Consider the following 22,667-nt stretch of genomic DNA (forward strand, 5'->3'; position numbering starts at 1 on the left):
TGTCCGCACGCAAGGCTGTCTTCCAGCTAAGTTTTCTTAGAAGTTTCTATGCGGAAACAGATGGCTTGTCGTGCAACACAGGCTTTTGGATCAGATGCCCGCTTAGTAATTTCCCTGAGCGCGTTAGGAGGATTGATCCCACGTCTTCTTTTCGTCTGAGATCGCGTTGGTTGGACTTCGAGACAAATTTGCTGGTCGGCTTGAAACAGCTTTCCAGCAATCCCAGCAAATCCGTAGCAGCCGTGTGCTTCCACCACCAGTGAGGGCTAGTGGATGTACGGCATGAGCCGGTGGGGAAATCGTTTGCTGCCTTCACCTGAGGCCCTCTCTAACTTGGCGTATCCACCGCCCATGTTCAAATAACTCCATCTCCTAGATACTTTCCGCGTCGAAGTGCGACCACAATTCACAGTTTTTTTATGTATTGCACAATAATATATATCACCTTTTTTTAGTATGAATATTTTTTTATTAGATCTTTTTGCTGATGATATTAAAAATATAAACACAAAATTCTGTGAATATATTTCATGCATTACATGAATTCTGCTACTTGAGAGAATAATCTGCAAGATACAAATAAATATTGTTACAAAAGATAAGTTAGAAAAAAAAATCGGGCAATTGAGAAATAAGAGAGATAATATATGCATGAGTAAAAGAGTATCCATATTTTTGTTTGTTTTTAAATTAAAAAAAATAATTTGGTTGGTTATGGGTGTGGATTAAAGATAAGTAAAGATTTTTGTAAATAGTATCTAATGTGCACCGCATCACCCACCGGCCTTGCACTACCGCATGGTCCATTAAGGTCAAAAGATGGTAAAAAAGATCTAAAGAGCGGTGGAAAAGCATCTAATAAGGGTCTTAATCAATTAATGTCATGTTAAATACAGTATCTTTGACGGCAACATCATTGATCTAGAAGCCCATTATAGGTGGATGAATGGATGGTACAGGATACCTTCCATGCGTACAAAAGTCGGTGCACAAGTGAGCATCTTCCAAGACGCATCAGTCATGACATTTCTCTGCACCAATCAAGCATCTTCCTCGGCAACAAGAATGATTGGTATGTGGTCTCCGTTACTAGTGGCAATTTTGTACCTTCATACTCACCATTGTGCATATTTCATACAAGGCTAGCTTATATTCTATGATCAAGAGATTTTTTTTTTTGATAAATATATATTCATCTCAATGAAAGTCGGACATTCTTCTTCTATAATGCCTAATTTTGCACCTCTTTACGAGAGGTGCAGAGCTGATCATGGTTTGGACTTTGGGCCCAAACTCTATTCATGCTTCGTTGGGCTTCAAGCCAGGTCTAAATAAAATTTAACATGTTCCTTGCTCAAAACCAACCCACAATGAGCTTTAGAGAGGTGGTATGGTTTACATATTATTGCCTCTTTCCTTGGTTGAAACAGGGCCAACAATGGTTTCAACGATCTTAAGCTTTAGGCTGCGGTTTGTTGATAGACCACAAACAAATGCAAAAGTCTTGTTGGGGGATACCCACCGACCGACCGACCGACTATCGGAGGGCCCGACCGGCTGGCGGCCCGACCGACTAAGCCCGACCGACTAACCAACGGCCCGACGGACGACTCTGACTGGCCGATCGTCGGTCGGGCGACAGGCCGACGGACGCCATCAGCGGCTAACTACGGCCATTCCACAGTCCATTCCCGACCGACTAAGCCCGACCGACTAACCGACGGCCCGACGGACGACTCTGACTGGCCGATCGTCGGTCGTGCGACAGGCCGACGGACGCCATCAGCGGCTAACTACGGCCATTCCACGGTCCATTCCCGACCGACTAAACCCCGACCCACATGAAGCTCGCCGACCGACGGAGGAGTCCGACACCACTCTGCTGGCCACCGACCTGGGGTCGGCCGACTCCACCAACCACCGTACGGTCGCCAGACGTTGTCAGCCCTGACACGGACATGCGGCACAATTACCTAGGGGCATTGTCCCGCCCGGGGCCGGGTCAACCCTGGCGATTAGACGGCTACACGGCGACATGACGTTTTCACGGTGGCTCTGACAGTCTACAGTGAGTTGACAGTTCCTCACTTGTCCGCGCCATTAATGACGGCGCCATACCGTGCTCCACTATATATACCGGGGAAGGCAACAGTGCAAGGGGTCGATCCGCCCGTCTCTCCCACATACGCAGGCTCGCTCCTCTCTCTCTCTCTCTCCCTCTCTCTTTCTCAGAGCTCTCTGTCTGCATTTCACTGTTGCCCAGTCACCTCTCTGACTTGACCGTCGGAGGGTCCCCGTCGGAGCCGCCTCCGGTCAGTGCGGACTTCCTTTTGCAGGTGCACGCTTCCCGGCGATCGGGCGACGAGGCGATTGGCCGCAACAGATTGGCGCGCCAGGAAGGGGAGCAGCATGACAAAGACAAGAGCTCAACGATCGAGAGTCACTGGGTCGGCCAGGCGCTCTTCCCGCCGGGAAGAAGCCTCTCCGCCCCCACCGGCGGCGGAGCCTAGCTCTCCGCGCCCTGCAGTGACCACGGAGGCCCAGATTGCGGCCATCGTACGGCAGATGACCGTACTGACCGACGCAGTCAAAAGCCTCCAGCAACAACCGGCGGCCCGACCTATGCCTTCCAGGAGCAGCCGCCGATGGCCGCGCCGACCCCTGTCGCCTCCATGCGAGCGCTCCCAACAGCGCTCCCACGGAGAGGAGGAGGGGCGACCACGGCGCGACGACCGACGGTCCCAGCGGCCCTCTCCTTCCCCGTTGGAACGGGCGAGGAAGGAAAAGCGGCCGTGCACACCGTCGGCCTCTCTTTCAGAATCCTCCGGAGGCTCCACCCCTGGGGTCTCCCAGCATCGACGAGCGGACGACTACGAGCGACGGTTCGAGGAGATCGACCGCCGACTCGCCCAACTGCAGATGGACGGCCAGAAGTCTTCGAACGACGTCGACTTCCAGACCGCCCAGCCTCTCTCTCGACTGGTCCTCGATGAGCCGATTCTCAGTCGGTTCAAAATGCCGAACGTGGAGCCATACGACGGCTCCACCGACCCAGTCGACCACCTCGAGAGCTATAAAGCTCTCATGACGATTCAAGGGGCAACCGACGCTCTTTTTTGCATCGGCTTCCCCGCCACACTTCGCAAGGCTGCCAGGGCTTGGTACTCCGGTCTTCGATCGGGCAGTATCCATTCCTTCGCACAGCTCGAGCACTCGTTCGTGGCCCATTTCAGCACCAGCCGAAAGCCGCCGCGAACGTCGGATAGCCTTTTCTCCCTCAAGCAGGGGGAAAACGAGACGCTCCGACACTTCGTGGCGCGATTCAACGCGGCCACGCTCGAGGTCCGGGACCTCAACGAAGACATGGCGGTTTCAGCCATGAAGCGGGGCCTGAGGTCGTCCCGATTTACTTATTCTCTGGACAAGACCCTCCCCCGAACATACGCCGAGCTACTGGAGCGCGCATACAAGTATATGCGCGCGGACGAAGGAGCGTCCGACCGACGCTTGGTCGAGCCCAGAGGTCCGAAGGAGAAGCGAAGAAAAGGTCGGGAGCCCGCCGAACCAAGCAGGCCCCCGGCCAATAGTCGGCTTTCTCCACCCCGACAGATCCAAAAATCACCCCACCGACAGACTCCGAGGCCGGTGCGTCCCAGGTATGACTCCTACACTCCTCTCTCCGCTCTCCGTGCGCAGATCTTGATGGAGATCGAAGGGGAAGAATACCTGCGACGGCCTCCGCCTCTGAAGGCAAAGGGCCTCGACCATCGGAAGTACTGCCGGTTCCATCGGAGCCACGGCCACGACACCGAGCGATGCATCCAGTTGAAGGATGAGATCGAAAATCTCATCCGCCGGGGGTATCTCGGCAAATTTCGAAAGGGTCCGCCGACCCGACCGACTGCCGATCGATGCCCCCAGCCGACTGAAGAGGTGCCGACTAACCAGCCGACGGCTGGAGTCATCAACATGATCTCCAAGCGGCTGGGATCGGGGACGTCTACAGGGGGGAGCCGACGAAAAAGCCGCGCCCGGACGACGTGATTACCTTCTCAGAAGGCGATGTTCGGGGCATCCAGACTCCCCACGACGACGCTGTTGTTGTGTCGGCGACAATAGCCAATTATGATGTAAAACGAATTTTTGTTGATAATGGAAGTTCGACAAATGTTTTGTTTTACTCGACCTTCTCCCGAATGCGACTACCGACTGATCGACTTAGTAGGGTCTCCACCCCCTTGATCGGCTTTGCCGGAGACACCGTCACGACAGAAGGAGAAATCACCCTGCCCGTGACGGTCGGTACCGAACCACGGCAAAGCACAGTCTCCCTCATTTTCGCGGTCGTCCAAGTTCCTTCGGCCTACAACGCCATACTCGGGCGATCCGGATTGAACGCCCTCAGGGCGATCGTCTCGACGTACCATCTCCTTGTTCGATTCTCGATCAAAAACGGAGTCGGGGAGATGCGCGGAGATCAACAGCTCGCCCGACGATGCTTCCAAATCTCCGTCCAAAACGATGAGACAAAGGATCCCCTGACAATCGACAAACTAGATCAACGGGAGGAGGAAGAGCGGGGTTCGCCGGCCGAGCAGCTCGAGGCGATCCCGATAGGAGAAAATCCCGACAGAAAAGTTTGGGTCGGGTCTCAATTGCCCGACACCGAACGCCACCGACTGGCGGAGCTGCTGACGGCCAACGCCGACATATTCGCATGGTCGGCAGCAGATATGTCGGGCATCCCTCCAGAAACAATTACTCACCGACTCAACATCGACCCGACAATGAAGCCGGTGAGGCAGAAGAAAAGGTCCTTCGCCCCAGAAAGGCAGAAGGCCATTGACGAAGAAGTGGACAAGCTGCTCGAAGCAGGCTTCATTCGGGAATCCACGTATCCCGATTGGCTCGCCAATGTCGTCATGGTCAAGAAAGCCAACGGGAAATGGAGGATCTGCATCGACTATACCGACCTCAACCGAGCATGCCCGAAGGATAGCTTTCCACTCCCGAAGATCGACCAGCTGGTGGATGCGACGTCCGGATTTCGACTGCTCAGCTTCATGGACGCCTTCGCCGGGTACAATCAGATCCGGATGGCGCCTGAAGACGAGGAGCACACCGCGTTCGTGACCCCCAAGGGCCTCTACTGTTATCGGGTGATGCCCTTTGGATTGAAGAATGCCGGCGCCACCTACCAGCGACTCGTCAATAAGGTCTTCAAAGACCAGATCGGGCGTAACATGGAGGTATACGTGGACGACATGCTGGTAAAGAGCACGCAGATCCCGGACCATGTTCAAGATCTCGAGGAGACCTTCCGCACCCTTCGACGACAACGAATGAAGCTCAACCCGACCAAATGCGCTTTCGGGGTGACCTCAGGGAAGTTCCTCGGATTCCTCGTTTCTCAGAGAGGGATCGAGGCCAACCCTGAGAAGATAAAGGCAATCCTCGACATGCGTCGTCCGAACGCCAAGAAGGAGGTCCAACAGCTGAACGGAAGAATCGTCGCTCTTAGCCGATTCATTTTCCGATCAGCTGAAAGGTGCCTCCCGTTCTTCAAGACCCTGCGCCAGGCGAACGGTTTCTCTTGGTCGGATGAGTGCGAACAGGCCTTTGAAGACCTGAAAAGGTACTTGGCTTCCCCGCCGCTGCTCGTGAAGCCGCAGGTCGGGGAGACCTTGTATCTCTATTTGGCCACGTCTCTCGAGGCGATTAGTTCGGTGCTCGTTCGGGAAAACGAGTGCCGAACCCATCAGCCCATCTATTACACCAGCAAAGTGCTCCACGGCGCCGAAGCCAGATACTCGGAGACGGAAAAGATGGTTTTCGCCCTGACCGTCTCCGCGCAACGGCTCCGACCATACTTCCAGGCCCACGCCATCGTGGTACTCACCAACCAGCCCCTGAGGGCCGTACTGCACCGACCCGACACATCCGGACGACTCGCTAAGTGGGCGATGAAGCTTAGCGAGTTCGACATTCAGTACCGACCGAGGCCTGCCTTGAAGGCTCAGGTCTTGGCCGACTTCATCGCTGAATGCCCGACGACCGACCGAAGGTCGGGAGCTGAAGGCCCGGGACGAGATTCGGTCTCTGAGCCAGACCCGATCTCCACCTGGGTACTCCACATCGACGGAGCCTCCAACGCTCAGGGAAGCGGGGCCGGGCTCCTACTCACGAATTCGGATGGGGTAGTCACCGAATACGCCCTCCGGTTCGACTTCAAGGCCTCCAACAATCAAGCCGAATACGAGGCACTCCTCGCGGGCTTGAGGATGGCGAAGGAACTGGGCGTCGACAGCCTCCGGGCATTCTCCGACTCTCAGCTGATCGTGGGGCAGGTCAAGGGCGACTTCGAGGCGCGAGATCCGACCATGATCAAGTATCTTCAGAAGGTAAAGGATCTCGTGGCCCGCCTCGAGCATTTCGAGATCTCCCACATCCCCAGGACGGAGAACGCCCATGCCGATGCTCTCTCCAGATTGGCAACGTCGGCCTATGATTCTTTGGGTCGGACGTTTGTCGAAAACCTCCAACAGCCGAGCATCGATCGGGTCGAAGAAGTACAGTAGCTAACGTCTGAACCAAGTTGGATGGACCCGATCGTCCGGTACCTGTCCGACGGGACCAGTCCCGAAGATCCCGCGGAGGCCAAGCGACTCCGATGGTCGGCGTCGCAATATGTGATCATGGACGGCCGACTCTACAAGAGGTCGTTCTCCCTACCTCTGCTTAGGTGCTTGGGACCGACCGACGCTGACTACGCTCTCCGAGAGGTTCACGAAGGAATTTGTGGGAATCACTTGGGGGGCAAGTCCTTAGCCTTCAAGGTCTTGCGACAGGGCTACTACTGGCCGACCATGAGGAAGGATGCGGCAGAGTTGGTCCGAAGGTGCGAGCCATGCCAGAAGTATGCCAATATTCAGCACCAACCGGCCAGCCAAATCACTCCCATTGTCGCTCCATGGCCCTTCGCTCAGTGGGGAGTCGATATTCTCGGCCCCTTCCCACCGGCGTCAGGTCAGAGGAAGTTCATCGTTGTCGCCATCGACTACTTCACGAAGTGGGTCGAGGTCGAGCCCTTGGCGCAGATCACCGAGCGGAAGATGGAGGACTTCATCCAAAAGTCCATCATCTTCAGGTTCGGATTGCCGCACACCATCATCACCGACAACGGACGGTAATTCGACAACCAAGACTTCAAGGACTTCTGCGCCAGGTTCCACATCCGTCATCGACTAACTTCAGTCGGGCACCCACAGTCCAACGGCGAGGTTGAGGTGACGAACCGAACCCTGCTCCATGGACTCAAGACCCGACTGAACGAAGCCAAAGGTCTCTGGGTCGACGAGCTGGGCTCCGTCCTATGGGCTTACCGAACGACCCCCCGTGTCCCGACCGGAGAGTCGCCGTTCAGTTTGGCCTACGGGACAGAGGCTATGATCCCGCTCGAGATTGGTCTGCCGTCTTCAAGGGTCGAGCAGTACCACGAGCCGGACAACTCCGAAAGCCGGAGGGCCGACCTAGACCTTCTCCCCGAACTGCGAAATAAGGCTCAAATCCGAATGGCCTCATATCGACAGAGGGTCGCCCGGTACTACAACGCTAAGGTCAGACCAAAGCTCTTCAGGCCTGGCGACCTAGTCTTGAGGAAGGCGGAAGTGTCGAAGCCCTTGGACCAAGGGAAGTTGGCTCCCAACTGGGAAGGACCCTACAAGGTTGCTGACACCTTCGGGCCGAGGGCCTACCGGCTGGAGACCCTTGAGGGGAAGCCCATTCTCTGGACTTGGAACGCCGACAACTTGAAGCTGTATTACCAGTGAATTTTGTGGTTGGAATACAAGTTCAGTTTTAAATTTCGGAGTCCTGATCCTTCGACGTTCAACGATCCATCGACCCCTTACCAGGATCGATGCACCTACGGGAGTCGATACTCCTTCGACGTTCAACGATCCATCGGCCCCTTACCAGGATCGATGCACCTACGGGAGTCGATACTCCTTCGACGTTCAACGATCCATCGGCCCCTTACCAGGACCGATGCACCTACGGGAGTCGATACTTCTTCGACGTTCAACGATCCATCGGCCCCTTACCAGGACCGATGCACCTACGAGAGTCGATACTCCTTCGACGTTCAACGATCCATCGGCCCCTTACCAGGACCGATGCACCTACGGGAGTCGATACTCCTTCGACGTTCAACGATCCATCGGCCCCTTACCAGGACCGATGCACCTACGGGAGTCGATACTCCTTCGACGTTCAACGATCCATCGGCCCCTTACCAGGACCGATGCACCTACGGGAGTCGATACTCCTTCGACGTTCAACGATCCATCGGCCCCTTACCAGGACCGATGCACCTACGGGAGTCGACAGCCCACGCGATTGTTGTCACGACTTCCGACCAGGCTGCGGCCGGTCGAGGGATATTCAGCTTACCACCATTTTCACACAACGCGACCTTAGTCGCACCCACAGCTTCCCGATCGATTGACGGTCGGTCGAACGACATCCGGCTTGCTACCATATGTCGGACGACACAGAACCCGACGCAAGAGCTTGGGGATCCGACTTACTATCGCTCCCCCAATACTGCGCCGGTCGATGTTCGACTGAACGCATCTACGGAAGTCCGACTACCGAACCTTTACCAGGTTCGGTCGGCTCCCGACTTAACAGATGCGCCCGACCGGCGACTTCAACTATTGGAAGCCGACCTAAAGTCGGGACACAAGCTACTTCGGAGCTGTGCAAGTCGGTTAAGTCCTACCGACTTACCCGAGTTGGCGACTTCTCTAAGTTGGTAACTAGGGTTCGACATTACGGCAATAAGAGACATTTCAAACAAAAGACACAAGAAAAGACAATTTCATTCATTGATCGAAGGAAATTACAAAGTCGGGCCGAAGCCCGATTACACGTATTTTCAAAAAGAAACAAAAAGAAGACGGTCGGCTGGACCGATCATTTGTCCTGGTTGATCTCTTCGACCGACGGAGGATCGGGAAGGATCGACGTCTCGACCGTGAGCGGCGCTGGGTCAACGGCAGAAGGATGTCCTTCAGTCGGCAAGGGACCTTCGGTCGGCTCCTGCTCCGGGACGGCTTCCTCCGCTGGGATGACGCCTCCCGACAGCTGGTCGGCCTCCTCTTCGGCTCCCTCCTCTTCGGCGAGTAGCGGGACGACTCGGCTGACGTCCACCTCCAGGTACAAGGCATGGACGGCATCCCGACCGTCCTCGAACCCGACCCGGTAGGAGGCGAAGCCCGACTCGAGCATCTCCTCCTTGTACCGATCGGAGGCCCGGAAGTTCTCAACCGCACGATCGGCCGACTCCCTCGCCGACCGTGCCTCGTCCTCAGTGTGGGCCAGCTCCTCCCTCGCCAACTCCGCCTCGGCCCTAGCAATTTTGGCGTCGATCTGGGCGATGGACAACTCCTCTTCGGCTTCCGCGAGCTTCCCCAGGCTGACCCGAAGTTGCTCGCGTTCCCCTTGGAGTTCGGAGGTGGCACCGTCCCGTTCGCGTCGAAGACGACGCACGGCCCGACCTTTGTGCTTGGCCTCCTTCTTGGCCGACTTCAGTTCGGCCATAAGCCGGGAGACCTCGTCCGTCAACTTGGCCTCCCGGTCGGCCGACTCCTGCAGTTGGTCGACCAGCCTCGCTCGGTCGGCCTCGGCCGCCGCCGACCTTTCTTTAAAGGCTGCCCGAACGTCGCCGAACCTTCGGTATCCGGCCTCCAGCTCGGACATGGTGAAGATCAGCTGCCGACGGAAAAAAGCTTCATCAGAATTATGCGGCAAGCAAAAATTCTTCTAAGGAAAAAGGTGACGCGAAGCTTACCTCCACAATTGTCGGGTAGAACCGCGACAGCATCTCGGTCACCTGCCGAGACCGCAACGACTGCACGTCGGTAGGGAGGAGGATCCCCTGGCACAACCTCCTCGCAAGGTTGTGGTCGGCCAAGGCCGATGCACCCTCAGGGTAGTATGCGCTGGGGGGCATTGATCTCTCCTCCTCCGAGGGCTCCATCGGGGCTTTCCCCCGATCAGCTGCCCCGACCGATGGGGCTGGCAGCGATGGGACGCTGGAGTTCGACCCGGCGCCCCCCGTTGCGCCAGCGGATGCCTCCGGACGATGTTCGGCTTCCCGAACGTTATCCGGCTCCACCCGCGGCGGCGAAGCCGCCGACACTCCTTCGGCCACTTCCTCGGTCGGCCTCTCTTCGACTTGGACAGTCGGAGCCGCGAGGGCTATGATCGGCTCCGACCCCTCGGTCGCCGACGCTTCCACGGTCGGCGGGACTGGGGTTGGTCTCTTGGAAGGGCGCGAAGGGCCAGCCCCCGACGCTGGCCTCTTCCTCGCGGCGGCAAACTGACGAATCTCGGCATCAGTCGGCCTCATCCTCGGCGGTGTCCCTGCAAAACCGACCAGTGTCAAAGGCCAGACCAGAACTACCCTAAAGCCGAACAAAAAGAAAAGCTGGGGGATCGGGCGATACCTATTCGGGGGACCAGACTCAGGCCGGCATCATAGAGAGCTTGCTCGGTAACAAGCTCCCTCTGCTTCGAGACCGACATGTCTTTGAGTCGGTGGAAGTCCTCCCGGTCGTCCGCATCGACCCGACTGTTGTCGTTGGCCTCAGTTCGGGGTACACCCCAGCGGGAAGGAAAGCCCCAAGAAGAAGAAGAAGAAACGAAAAAGAACTGGTTCTTCCATCCATGAATGGACGATGGAAGACCGGTTATGAAAGCAAGACCCTTCCGGGGGTTGAAGAGCCACCACCCTCGGGCCTTAGGGTGGGGTCGGAGCACAAAAAATGCCCGGAAGAGGGAAACGCGAGGGTTGGTCGGCAAAAGCTGACACAACAACGCGAAGGAGATTATCAGACGAACAGAGTTCGGCGCCAGCTGCGCCGGACAGAGTCCGTAGTAATCAAGCAGATTCCGGACGAACTCCGGAATCGGGAGCCGAAGACCCGCGCGAAGGTCTTCGACATATAGCGCCAGGTCGCCAGGCGGAGGGTTGTTGACCCGACCGCCGGCCCCTGGAGCGGAGAGCCGAAACTGCTCCGGGATGCGATAGTGCTCCCGAAGCTGATCGACATTCGGCCCCGAAAGCGAGGAAGCCTCATCTTCCGGAGCCGATCGAGAGTCGTCGGTCGGGTTCCCCGACCGAGCTCCCCGGGTCGGTTTCCTGGTCATTATGCAGGAACCAAAAGAGCAGAAAGGGAAGAAGAAGGAGAAGAGGAGACCACGAACCCGATGGACCCTCCGGAAGTGGAGAAGAGCTCTGCCCGCGACGACCGAGAAATCGCCCGGACAGAGTTTCCCCCAACAAATGGCGAGTGTGGGTCCTGGGTCCGGGAGGTCCTATATATATAGGGCCGACCGACGGCCGAGATGCTCCCGCGCCGACCAAAGACCTCCAGATGCGCGACGCGTGGCGCCCGCCGGTTGGCTGAGGATTCGGCGCGCTTCATCCCGGGACGCCCGCACCGCCCTCATTAAATGCCGGAGCGGACGCCGGCCAACCACCATGACACGCGGCACGCGGGGGTTGGCTCCGCAGTCGGCCGCCCGCGCCGGTCCGCGTTCCCGATGGGATGCCTCACCCGCGATCGGCGCCGAATATCCGATCGACTGATGCCGTATCGTCCGGCGCCCGATCTTCTGACACCGACGTGACGACTGACGACGACAAGACGTGGCGTCTGACACCTGACGCCGGCACGACTTCTGGCATCGACTAGACGTTCGGATCACTTGGGATTCGTGAGGTGTCTGACAACGGATCAGCCGGCGGTACGATCGGATCTGCACATGCGACAAATCCACTCCCAGTCGTCCGATCTTGCTACCCGAATGAAGGCATCGGCCAGCTCTCCACCCGACTTAGGAGTGGAGGGGGGCAACTGTTGGGGGATACCCACCGACCGACCGACCGACTATCGGAGGGCCCGACCGGCTGGCGGCCCGACCGACTAAGCCCGACCGACTAACCAACGGCCCGACGGACGACTCTGACTGGCCGATCGTCGGTCGGGCGACAGGCCGACGGACGCCATCAGCGGCTAACTACGGCCATTCCACGGTCCATTCCCGACCGACTAAGCCCGACCGACTAACCGACGGCCCGACGGACGACTCTGACTGGCCGATCGTCGGTCGGGCGACAGGCCGACGGACGCCATCAGCGGCTAACTACGGCCATTCCACGGTCCATTCCCGACCGACTAAACCCAGAGGTCTGGTAGTCGACCCACATGAAGCTCGCCGACCGACGGAGGAGTCCGACGCCACTCTACTGGTCACCGACCTGGGGTCGGCCGACTCCACCAACCACCGTACGGTCGCCTGACGTTGTCAGCCCTGACACGGACATGCGGCACAATTACCTAGGGGCATTGTCCCGCCCGGGGTCGGGTCAACCCTGGCGATTAGACGGCTACACGGCGACATGACATTTTCACGGCGGCTCTGACAGTCTACAGTGAGTTGATAGTTCCTCACTTGTCCGCGCCATTAATGACGGTGCCATACCGTGCTCCACTATATATACCGGGGAAGGCAACAGTGCAAGGGGTCGATCCGCCCGTCTCTCCCACATACGCAGGCTCGCTCCTCTCTCTCTCTCTTCCTCTCTCTTTCTCAGAGCTCTCTGTCTGCATTTCACTGTTGCCCAGTCACCTCTCTGACTTGACCGTCGGAGGGTCCCCGCCGGAGCCGCCTCCGGTTAGTGCGGACTTCCTTTTGCAGGTGCACGCTTCCCGGCGATCGGGCGACGAGGCGATTGGCCGCAACAAGTCTATTTGGTAGATTCATCCCGAGCTTTACCATCAAGTGCTCTGGAATTTACCTGGCTATTAGTATTGACACGTTGATTTCTGTTATGTAATTTCTTGTTCCTTCGTTTGTACATTACCTAATAGGCCTGCAAATGGATCGGATCGGATCAAGTCTTGAGTGATCCGATCCGATCCAATTTTTTGATCGGATCTTGATATTAGACCCATACCCATCCCGATAAAAAATCAGATCAAATTAGATCGGATCTATGACCGAATTTATTGACCCATTGGATCATTCAAGTGGGATCAGGTCGATATATAACCCAGCCCCAATCTATGAAATACGGATCCAATTCGGATTGAGTCGGATCATGGATTTAATTTATTTGAAATCTACCATCAGTGAATACTAATACTGGATGACAACTAAGAAAGGCCTCTTTTCTTTTTTTTCCTCCAATCCTCCAACTGTAGCTTCTAATAATTAATTGTATTGGATAGCAGAGGAAAACAAGTGGTTTTTGAGAATCGTCAAGATTCCAGAAATCTACAAAAAAAAAAAAAAAAATTATATAATGATATAATTGTCCCAATTTAAAACATCATACAAGGAGAACACTTGTATATGGTTAAAAATGAGACTGCATATACTGTGGATGACACAATATCTGTGCACATTAGAGCATGCTCTGAAATTTCTTAAAGTCAACAAAACAAAGTTGAAATTCAATAAGCCCTCTTGCTTTTGTACTTCATGACACAGTAAACATAAATCAGAAAGTTTAGAAAATTGAGTCCAGTAAAAAGTTAGAAGAAGTAATCGAGATGCCCTTTATTTAAGTTATCAAGAATTCATCCAGTCTTTTCTTCTCGAGTTGTTATAAATGTTACAACAGTCAGGATAAAAGAACTGAAAGGTTTAAAAAAATTTTAATTTTGAAGATTTTTAATTTGAAAATCAGATGGAGAAGATCGTAGGGTTTGAAAAATTTTGACCCAAGCCCAAACCCTTATTTGGGTAAAAAATTTTGGCCTAAGTCCAAATTTCTATTTGGGTGAGTCACTCTAACTGGGTTCAGATCCTATATTTAGATCCGGATCGGATTGGATCAGCTCGGGTCATGTATCTTAAGATCCAAATTTATCCAAAAGCCTCCACGAACCAGATCACATCGGATCGGGTCCAAATTCAGAAAATTCAGATCTGATCTAGAAAAGAGAACGGATCTAATTTTTGAATCCGATGCGGCTCTATGAGTCTTTTAAATAAATTCAGATCAGATCTAATCGGATCCGATCACATCATGGACCAATCCAACTCATTTGCAGCCTTATTACCTAATTTTTTTTTGCTCCAAAGAAATGAATCAACTTGCCGAGTAGAAACGGCTCTCATCATTGTAAATAATAGAATCACCATCGCATCCAATAAAAAAAAAATAAACTTTTATCCATAAAAGGAAATAATTTGAAACATTTTTTGTCTCGTTACATTAAGGTGCCTACCCTCCTGGCCTCTGTCTATGATCATTGATTGATAGCTGGATCAGTTATGGGCTTTTTTAAGGCCTGCGAGCTTGAACCTGATTTAGGCTCCTCCCTCTATGGCTCCACATGCCTACCTGACATGAATCTTCCACAAATATATACCCCTCCTTCTGGTGCCAAAAAAAAAAAATGCAAGCAAGCTTGGGATGTCGGTGTTAGAGAGAGAGAGAGAGATTGCATCAACTGAGAGTATATGGATCAATTAACATGACAACTATTGACAAGTGCTGTGGCATTAAATGATAGTCGATCTTTTTACCCCCCGCCCCCACACCACCCCCCCCCGCCCCCCAAAAAAAAAATTGATAGTAGATCTTGAAATTTTGCTGGTCCCATGTCCAAGTACCGCAATTTTTGTTAGGAATACACATCAACCAATTTGAGCAAGGCAATCGTTCAAACTTGAGTTAACTCGACTTGGCCCAAGCTTGTTCACCCTGAGCCTGATGAGCTTCCCTAACAACCATCCAGGATGCGCTAAAGCCCAGGACTTAATATGCTGTCCTTGTGTCCCTTGGATCAATGGGCCTAGTGAAGATAGGCCTGCCCGAATTGATCTGGATTAGATTTAGCGTGCCCTCTCGCTTGCGTGAGAGAGCTTAGGAAGAAAGATAATTAATTAGTTGAAACATGGCCGGTGGCTATTACAGTGCTATTATTATTTCGTTTCCTGTTACTCATTTCAAATCGAATCCACTTCTATTATTTTAAGCGTGGCAGGCGTTCCATTTCCATCATCATCATGGTAGGGGGTCCGGATTACATAATGGCCATTGCAATTTGTCTGTATGGCCGACTATAGGTTTGAATCATATGATTGCTGCTCCTACTAAATTCTAAGTTAGATTTTAATATACATCTAATATCAAGTAACTTTCATGTATCCAAAATCATTCAAATAATTTTCTAATCAGGAGAGGATCTATTTCTCTCGTGAAGTAATATATAAAAACGCTGAAGAAAATGATGAAGAATACTCAAACACCAAGTGTATCTGAGCATCTTTTGTTCCCCAGATCCATCTCATACTAAACAGTAGGCATGAGAAGAGAAATTCTTTGTATACTTTATCGATCGGGCCACATAATATAATTAATAAAAAAATAGATATTTAATGCAACTTAGCTTTTTTCTCAAATTTTTTCTAACATCCTATAACATCCTGTTGCTGTTGGAGATGTCTGACCAGGACACCATCTCTCAAGACCTTTTTGATACTGTGCGTCACAGCAGAAAGAAAAAAAAAAAACAGAAACAATCAAATTCGTAAATCAGCTTAAAAAGAGCTCGTCTCCATGGGACATGCAAGTTTCACTATGAGAAAACAGAAAAATTACAAGAAGTGATAACACCCTCAACCCTCGTACATTCAATCTCTCCCTCTCAAAAAGCTCTCCTTCACATAAACTCTCTCCCTAAAAAGATCCCCTGAACGCCTAAAGCGACTGCTGTCCGCTGTCTGACAGACTGCCTGAAGCACCCTGCCTGCTCTCTATCAACGTCGGTGCCTCGCCTCTACTGCCGCTCTGATTCTTTGCCAAATAATCAACCATATTTTCTGTACTGTGAATAGGGCTTTTTAAAGCCTTAAATCCGTGAGAAAACAAGAGTATAGACTTCCCACAGCATCGAAAAACCTCTCCGACAACCCTCCAGACTGTCAGATTGCACCATGGTCCACGAAAATCCTCATAGACCATGAGAAACCGTAGGGAAATGCCTGTCGATCCATGATGAATCGTGAGAAACTAAAGGGAAACACCCTCTCGATCTACGCAGGTCCACGTGGATCGTCGGTCCACACGCTATGCATGGACTGCGTGAGGTGTAACACGCGGGCCTGGATCATGCATCGCGTGTGCCCGCACATATGCACGTTGGACCGCGTGCTCGTTGTCAGGCCACGCACTGCCGCCAGCCTCCGCCACTTCAATTTTCGTGCCATCTTCAATTGAGCGTATCTCCTTCATCTGAACTTCGTTTAGGTTGATCTTGGGTTCATTGGACTCCATTCGTCATCACAGACTTCGCTGTGGGCTCAGTATGGACCGAATCTCGAGGTATCAAATCCTAACAATCTCCATCTCGACTTGACATTCGGCCTCTTCCTAAATCTGAGGCTTCTGGATCTCCTTGCCCCTATGTTCTGGGACAGTCGCCTGCTGATCATGGATGGGCAGATGTGGGAGTCGAGCCAGACCACTCGATTCTATCTCCATCATATGTTGTGCTACTCCAAACTTAAGATCTGCTCGGGATATCTTCCTGCAGTAATAGGAATCTCACCTTGCGATATCGCCTCTCATTCTCCCGAGTTTCACATCTCGTGCCCGATCCACCTCCACTTGGAGCTCCATCTCGCTCTGGGCTCCTCCTGACTCCTGAAGCTCCACCTCGTACTAGGCTCTCCGCTAGATAGTAATGTCCTCTCATCTTCTTCTTCCCCTCCAGAATAATCCTATCGCCATGCAATATCTTCAGGATTCCTCCACCAGCTATCGTCTTGTAGTCTCTTGAATCCAGTCTGCTCAGCGAGATAAGATTTTGCTTGAAATTGGGTATGTATCGGACCTCCTCCAATCTCCTCACTGTACCATCATGTGTCCTCCAATTGACTATTCCGATGCCTTTGATCGCACAGCTCGATCCATCTGATAGATAAACAGTTTCTTCACTGTTCTCCAGGGAGTCAAACTGCTCCTCTCTGCAACATACATGATAGGTGCATGCATAATCTAAAATTCACTACTGGAAAGAAGTATATACTTCGTCATATATCTCCAGGGCATCATCCTCTGACTCGCTATTGGATGTCGCTGCAGTAACTCTCGTCTGATTTTTGAGTTGAGAGCAATCTTTGGCTAGATGCTCCAACACATCACACCGATAACATCTGGTCTTGCTCAAGTCCCTCGTCTTAGATTTGGACCGTCCTCATCGTGATCTCTTGTCGCTCCGTCTACCGCCTCCTACTCCTTTAGAAACTACCAAAGCTGAACTGCCACCTGAGCTCGAAGCTGGGTTCTCTCTCTTGAGAACCTTATTCTGAAGAATCGCTGCGATGATCTCGTCCATCTTGATGGTGCTCTTTTCCACTAGAAGAGCAGTCACCAAAAACTCATACGAAGGAAAAAGCGATACTAGCAAGACCAGTACTTTGGTCTTCTCCTCAATTTTCTCGCCAATGCTAAGAAGGTCGGTGATGATCTTCTGGAAATGGTTGAGATGCTCCTACATGCTCTGTCCCTCAATCATCCACAGCTGGTAGAACTGCCTCCAAAAGAAGAGGATGTTGGTGAGAGACTTCATCATGTATAACTCCTCGAGCTTCAACCACAGCACCGTCGGTGAAGTCTCGCTAAGTACATGGATCACCATCTCATCCGCTAGATATATACGGATGGTACTCACCATCTGTATCGGAGCCGCCTCCAATCTTGCACTTCTATGATGGTCGGCTTCTCCTTGCAGAAGGGAGTATCGATCAACTCTTGTTAGATGAGCACGTCCTTCACCCTTGCTTGCCACAAAGAGAAATTACTCTTTCCATCAAACCTATTGATCTCCATCTTGATTGATCCTGTCTCTTCCATCTTCAATCTTGCTCACCATCACCGCAATCTTTGTCCTGACACCGTCTCTCTTCGATACCACTTGTTGGGGATGTCTGGTCAGGACACCACCTTCCAAGATCTTTTCGATATCGTGTATCCCTGTAGGAAGAAAGAAGAAATAAAATAGAAACAATCAAATACGTGGATCAACCAAAAGGCTCACCTCTACGAGACATGCAAGCTTCACTATGAGAAAAGAGGAAAAATTACAAGAGAAGATAATACCCTCAATCATCGTACACCCAATCTCTCCCTCTCAAGAAGCTCTTCCTCATAAAAGCTCTCTCTCTAAGAAGATCCCCTGAACCCTTAAAGCGACCGCTGTCTGCTGTCTGATAGTCTATCTGAAGCACCCTGCCTGCTCTCTATCAGCGTCGATGCCTCGCCTCTGCTGTTGCTCTGGTTCTCTACCGAATTATCAACCACACTTCTCTGTATTGTGAAGAGGGCTTTTTAAAGCCTTAAATCTGTGAGAAAACAGGAGTATAGACTCCTCAAAATACACAAAAACCTTCCAGAATCCTCGGATCATGATCGGCAGCACTCTAGGTCATCGGATCGTGCCATGGTCTACAAAAACCCCCATGGTCCATGAGAATCCATAGGAAAATGCCTGTCGGTCTATGGTGGACCGCGAGAAACCCAAAGGAAACGCCCTCTCGGTCCATGCACTATGCGTGGACCGCGTAAGGCGAATGCGCGGGTGTGGCCTGTATGCGACTGCGTGGGCCTGGGCCGCACCCGCTTGCGCACCCTCGGGCCTGGACCACGCATCGCACGCTCATGGCCAGGCCACGCACTGCCGCATGCGGTTGCACCGTCGCGGTTTCCGCCAGCCGTCTTCAAAAGAGCGTATCTCTTTCATCCGAATTCTGTTTGGGCTAATCTTGGGCTCGTTGGACTTCGTTCGTCGTCGCGGATCTCACTGTAAGCTCAGTGTGGATTAAATCTCGAGACATCAAATCCTAACAGTTGCATCTTATAAATAATTATCGAAATATCATAAAAGCTAATGGGATATCATAATATGACATCCTGTTGCATCCTGTAAATAATTATTGAAATGTCATAAAAACTAACAGAATGTCATAATAATATTATAATATTCTATTGCATCATATAATATCTTGTTGTATTCTATAAAAAAATAACAGGACGTTATAATATCTGAGATGTCATAACATTTAATAGAAAAAATATTTTGATCAAAAAAAATATCAAAAAAAATTAAGCTTATATTAAATATATGTTCCCTTGTTAATTATGCAACGTGTTGTAGTCCGATAAAATGATATATTTTTTCTCTAACCGATGTGGTACATAAAGAATTACTCGCATAAAAAAATTAGGACATTGACGAAAGCGCCATGCTATGTCCATAGCCTATATACAAAACCGAAGCGCTATCAGCTTTCGGCCTGGAGTCGACTCTATCAGGCATGCCTGTCCTTGGTCACGTATATGGGCTTCCTATCTGTGGGACGAGGAGAAAGCCCTTGGAATTGAATTTGTTGGGGATGGAAGCATCACCGGCAACTTGCACAGGAATTACTGCAATCAGTAGAGAAAGCTCCTAAAGTGAGATTCTCTCATGATGATTAAAGCTGATATGGATTCATGCATCTTAAAAGATGGCTTGACTCTTTCTTTTGTTTGATTTTCTATGGCTTGGACCTTCTTTCACTTTTTCCTTCTATACATATTCTGTAATTATTCTATTCAATAAAACATGGTGGCAATTCACTTGCTTCCCTTTTCATTTAAAAAAAAAAAGATTAAAGCTGATATGGAGAGGAAAAATTATTGGTTGGACCTATTCACAGTGGATCATGGACAATTTATTAGTTAGAAAATGAAAAAAGACATTAAATACATGGTCATGTGTTGTTATCCCATATGAAATTAAGAAAATAAAAAAAAATCAAATTATTCATGGTCCATTTTGGACCAGGTTCAACCAATAATTTTTTTATGGAGAGGATGTACCATAAAATGGTGACTTATCCTCTGTGCTCAAGCACTATGTTTAATGGGAGACTAGGATGTCACTCTCGTTTCGCAGCGGATGAGGCATGATCGGTGGAGCCACGGAGGTGGGGCTAGCGACCGATAGAACTACAGGGGAGGGGAGAGGTTGCAAACAAGACAAATAGAGAAAGCTAAAATGAAGAAAAAATTATCTTCATATTTCTTGATTGAAAAACTAATGAGGAAGTTCCCTTTTTTATACAAATGAAAAGGACTATCTAGAATTCAAAAGAATGATCTAGAATGCTAGCTAAGCTGTACAGATTAAGAAAAGATTCATAGCAAATCTTTCCCTTTTCTTGCCAGCTAAAATAAGTAAGTAGATCAGCTGGATAACAAATCTTTGACGCCCTTTTGAGTAAGTAGACCAAGTGGATAACAAATCTTGGTTGTCCTTTTCTTGCTAGCTAAAATAGATGGATATTGTTGTCCTTTTCTTGCTAGCTAAAATAAGTAAGTAGATAACAAATCTTCATCCCCCCCTCAAGCTGGAGGCTGGTGAAGATCAACTAGACCAAGCTTGGACAATATGAATGTAAAGGCAGCAGCAGACAAAGATTTTGTGAATACATCTGCCAATTGAAGACGAGATGGAGTGTGAATAGTTTGAAGAAACCCGCTGTTTATATGATCCCGAACAACATGACAATCTATTTCGATATGTTTTGTACGTTCATGGAACGTTGGGTTGTTACTGATGTGAATGGCAGCTTGATTGTCGCAATGCAATGGAATGGGAGTATGAAGGAAAATCTGAAAATCTTGAAGAAGAAATGAAATCCACTTGAGCTCACAAGCTGTGCTGGCCATGCTTCTATATTCGGCCTCAGCTGAAGAACGACTCACGATCGTTTGTTTCTTTGATTTCCATGAGATAAGAGCAGAGCCCAAAAAGATACAAAATCCCATGATTGATCTACGGCTTGTTGGACATGCTGCCCAGTTAGCATCGCAATAAGCTTGAAGCTTGAAGGATGATGCTGCTGGAAAAAATACTCCCTTGGAAGGACATCCTCGTAAGTATTTGAGAACTTATACAACAGCTTGCCAGTGAGGAATTCTTGGTGATTGAAGGAATTGACTGAGTTGTTGAACAGAGTATGTAATGTCTGGTCTAGTCAGACTTAAGTATAATAATTTTCCAACAACTTTTCGGTACTTTTCTGGATCTGGCATTAAATCTCCCATATTTGGTGATAAACGAAGAGCTTTTGCCATGGAAAAAGGGGCATGTTTAGCATTAGAAAGCCCAACATCTTGTAGCATGTCAAGTATATACTTGCGTTGGCTGATAAACAAACCTTCTGATGATCGAGCAAGCTCAATACCTAAGAAGTATTTAACATATCCCATGTCTTTAATGGTGAACTCAGCATCAAGAAACTTCTTAGTGGAAAAAATGGAATGCTCATTTGTACCGGTGATAAGGACATCGTCAACATAAACAAGAAGAGCTTGAAAATCATCTCCAGAGGATTTGATGAATAGACAATGATCAGAAGATGACTGAGTGAAACCGAACTCCTTGAGTTTGCTTGTAAACTGTTTGTTCCATTGACGCTCCGCCTGTTTCAACCCATAAAGGGATTTAATAAGCTTACACACCTGGCCATTGCATGCTTTTGTATAACCCTCCGACGGTATCATATAAAGATCTTCGTCAATGAAACCATGAAGGTACGCATTGTTGATATCAATTTGATGAATAGGCCATTGTTTGGCTGAAGCAATGGCAAGAAAAATGCGCACCGTAACTATTTTAGCAACCGGCGAAAAACTGTCTATATAATCAATTCCTTCAATCTGGTTATAGCCCTTAGCTACCAGCCAGGCCTTGAATCTATCTACTGTGCCATCCGGCTTGTACTTTATACGATATACCCATTTTGAAGCTATGGGCCTTTTTTCTGCTGGAAGTTCAGTCAACTGCCATGTATTATTGCGCTCGAGGGCATCCAATTCTTGATTCATGGCTTGAACCCACTGGACATCATTCTTAGCTTGATGATAAGAAGATGGTTCCTTGACACTTGATACATTAGCAATAAAAGTAAGATAATCATGATTAAAGGTAGGAGCAGAAATGAAATGGTTATGGGGAAAAGATGTACCTGCAAAACCATCTTGATTAGGAGGTAAAACTATTGGTAAAAAATTGTCATGTGTAGTTTGTGCTACAAAATCTTGTAGCCAAGCTGGTTTTGAGACCGTCCTTGTACTTCTACGAAAAGATGCAATAAGAGGTACAATAGGTGGTGTAGGACATGACTCTTGATGAGGTGATGGTGGTGGACACTCAACTGGAACATTGAAAATAGGAGTGGAAAATTCATTTTGTGTAGTCACAGGTATGATGGGTACAGAAATTGTAGATGAAGGATATTGACTAGATGATGAAATGGAAGGCTCATGTTTATAAGGAAAAATGGACTCGTGGAAGACTACATCTCTTGACATAAATACTGTGTGTGATTTGATATCATAGACCTTATATGCTTTGTACCCAGATGCATATCCAAGAAACAGACATTTTGTAGCTCGTGGTTCAAATTTTGTTTTGTGTGGCTTGGTGTTGGTGGCAAAACATAAACAACCAAAGACTCTAAGGTGTTTATAATCTGGTAATTTGTGATATAAAATTTCGAAGGGTGTTTTCCAATTTAAAACCGAGGAAGGT

Source organism: Elaeis guineensis, chromosome 9 (assembly GCF_000442705.2).
Source record: "Elaeis guineensis isolate ETL-2024a chromosome 9, EG11, whole genome shotgun sequence".
Classification (NCBI taxonomy): Eukaryota; Viridiplantae; Streptophyta; class Magnoliopsida; order Arecales; family Arecaceae; genus Elaeis; species Elaeis guineensis.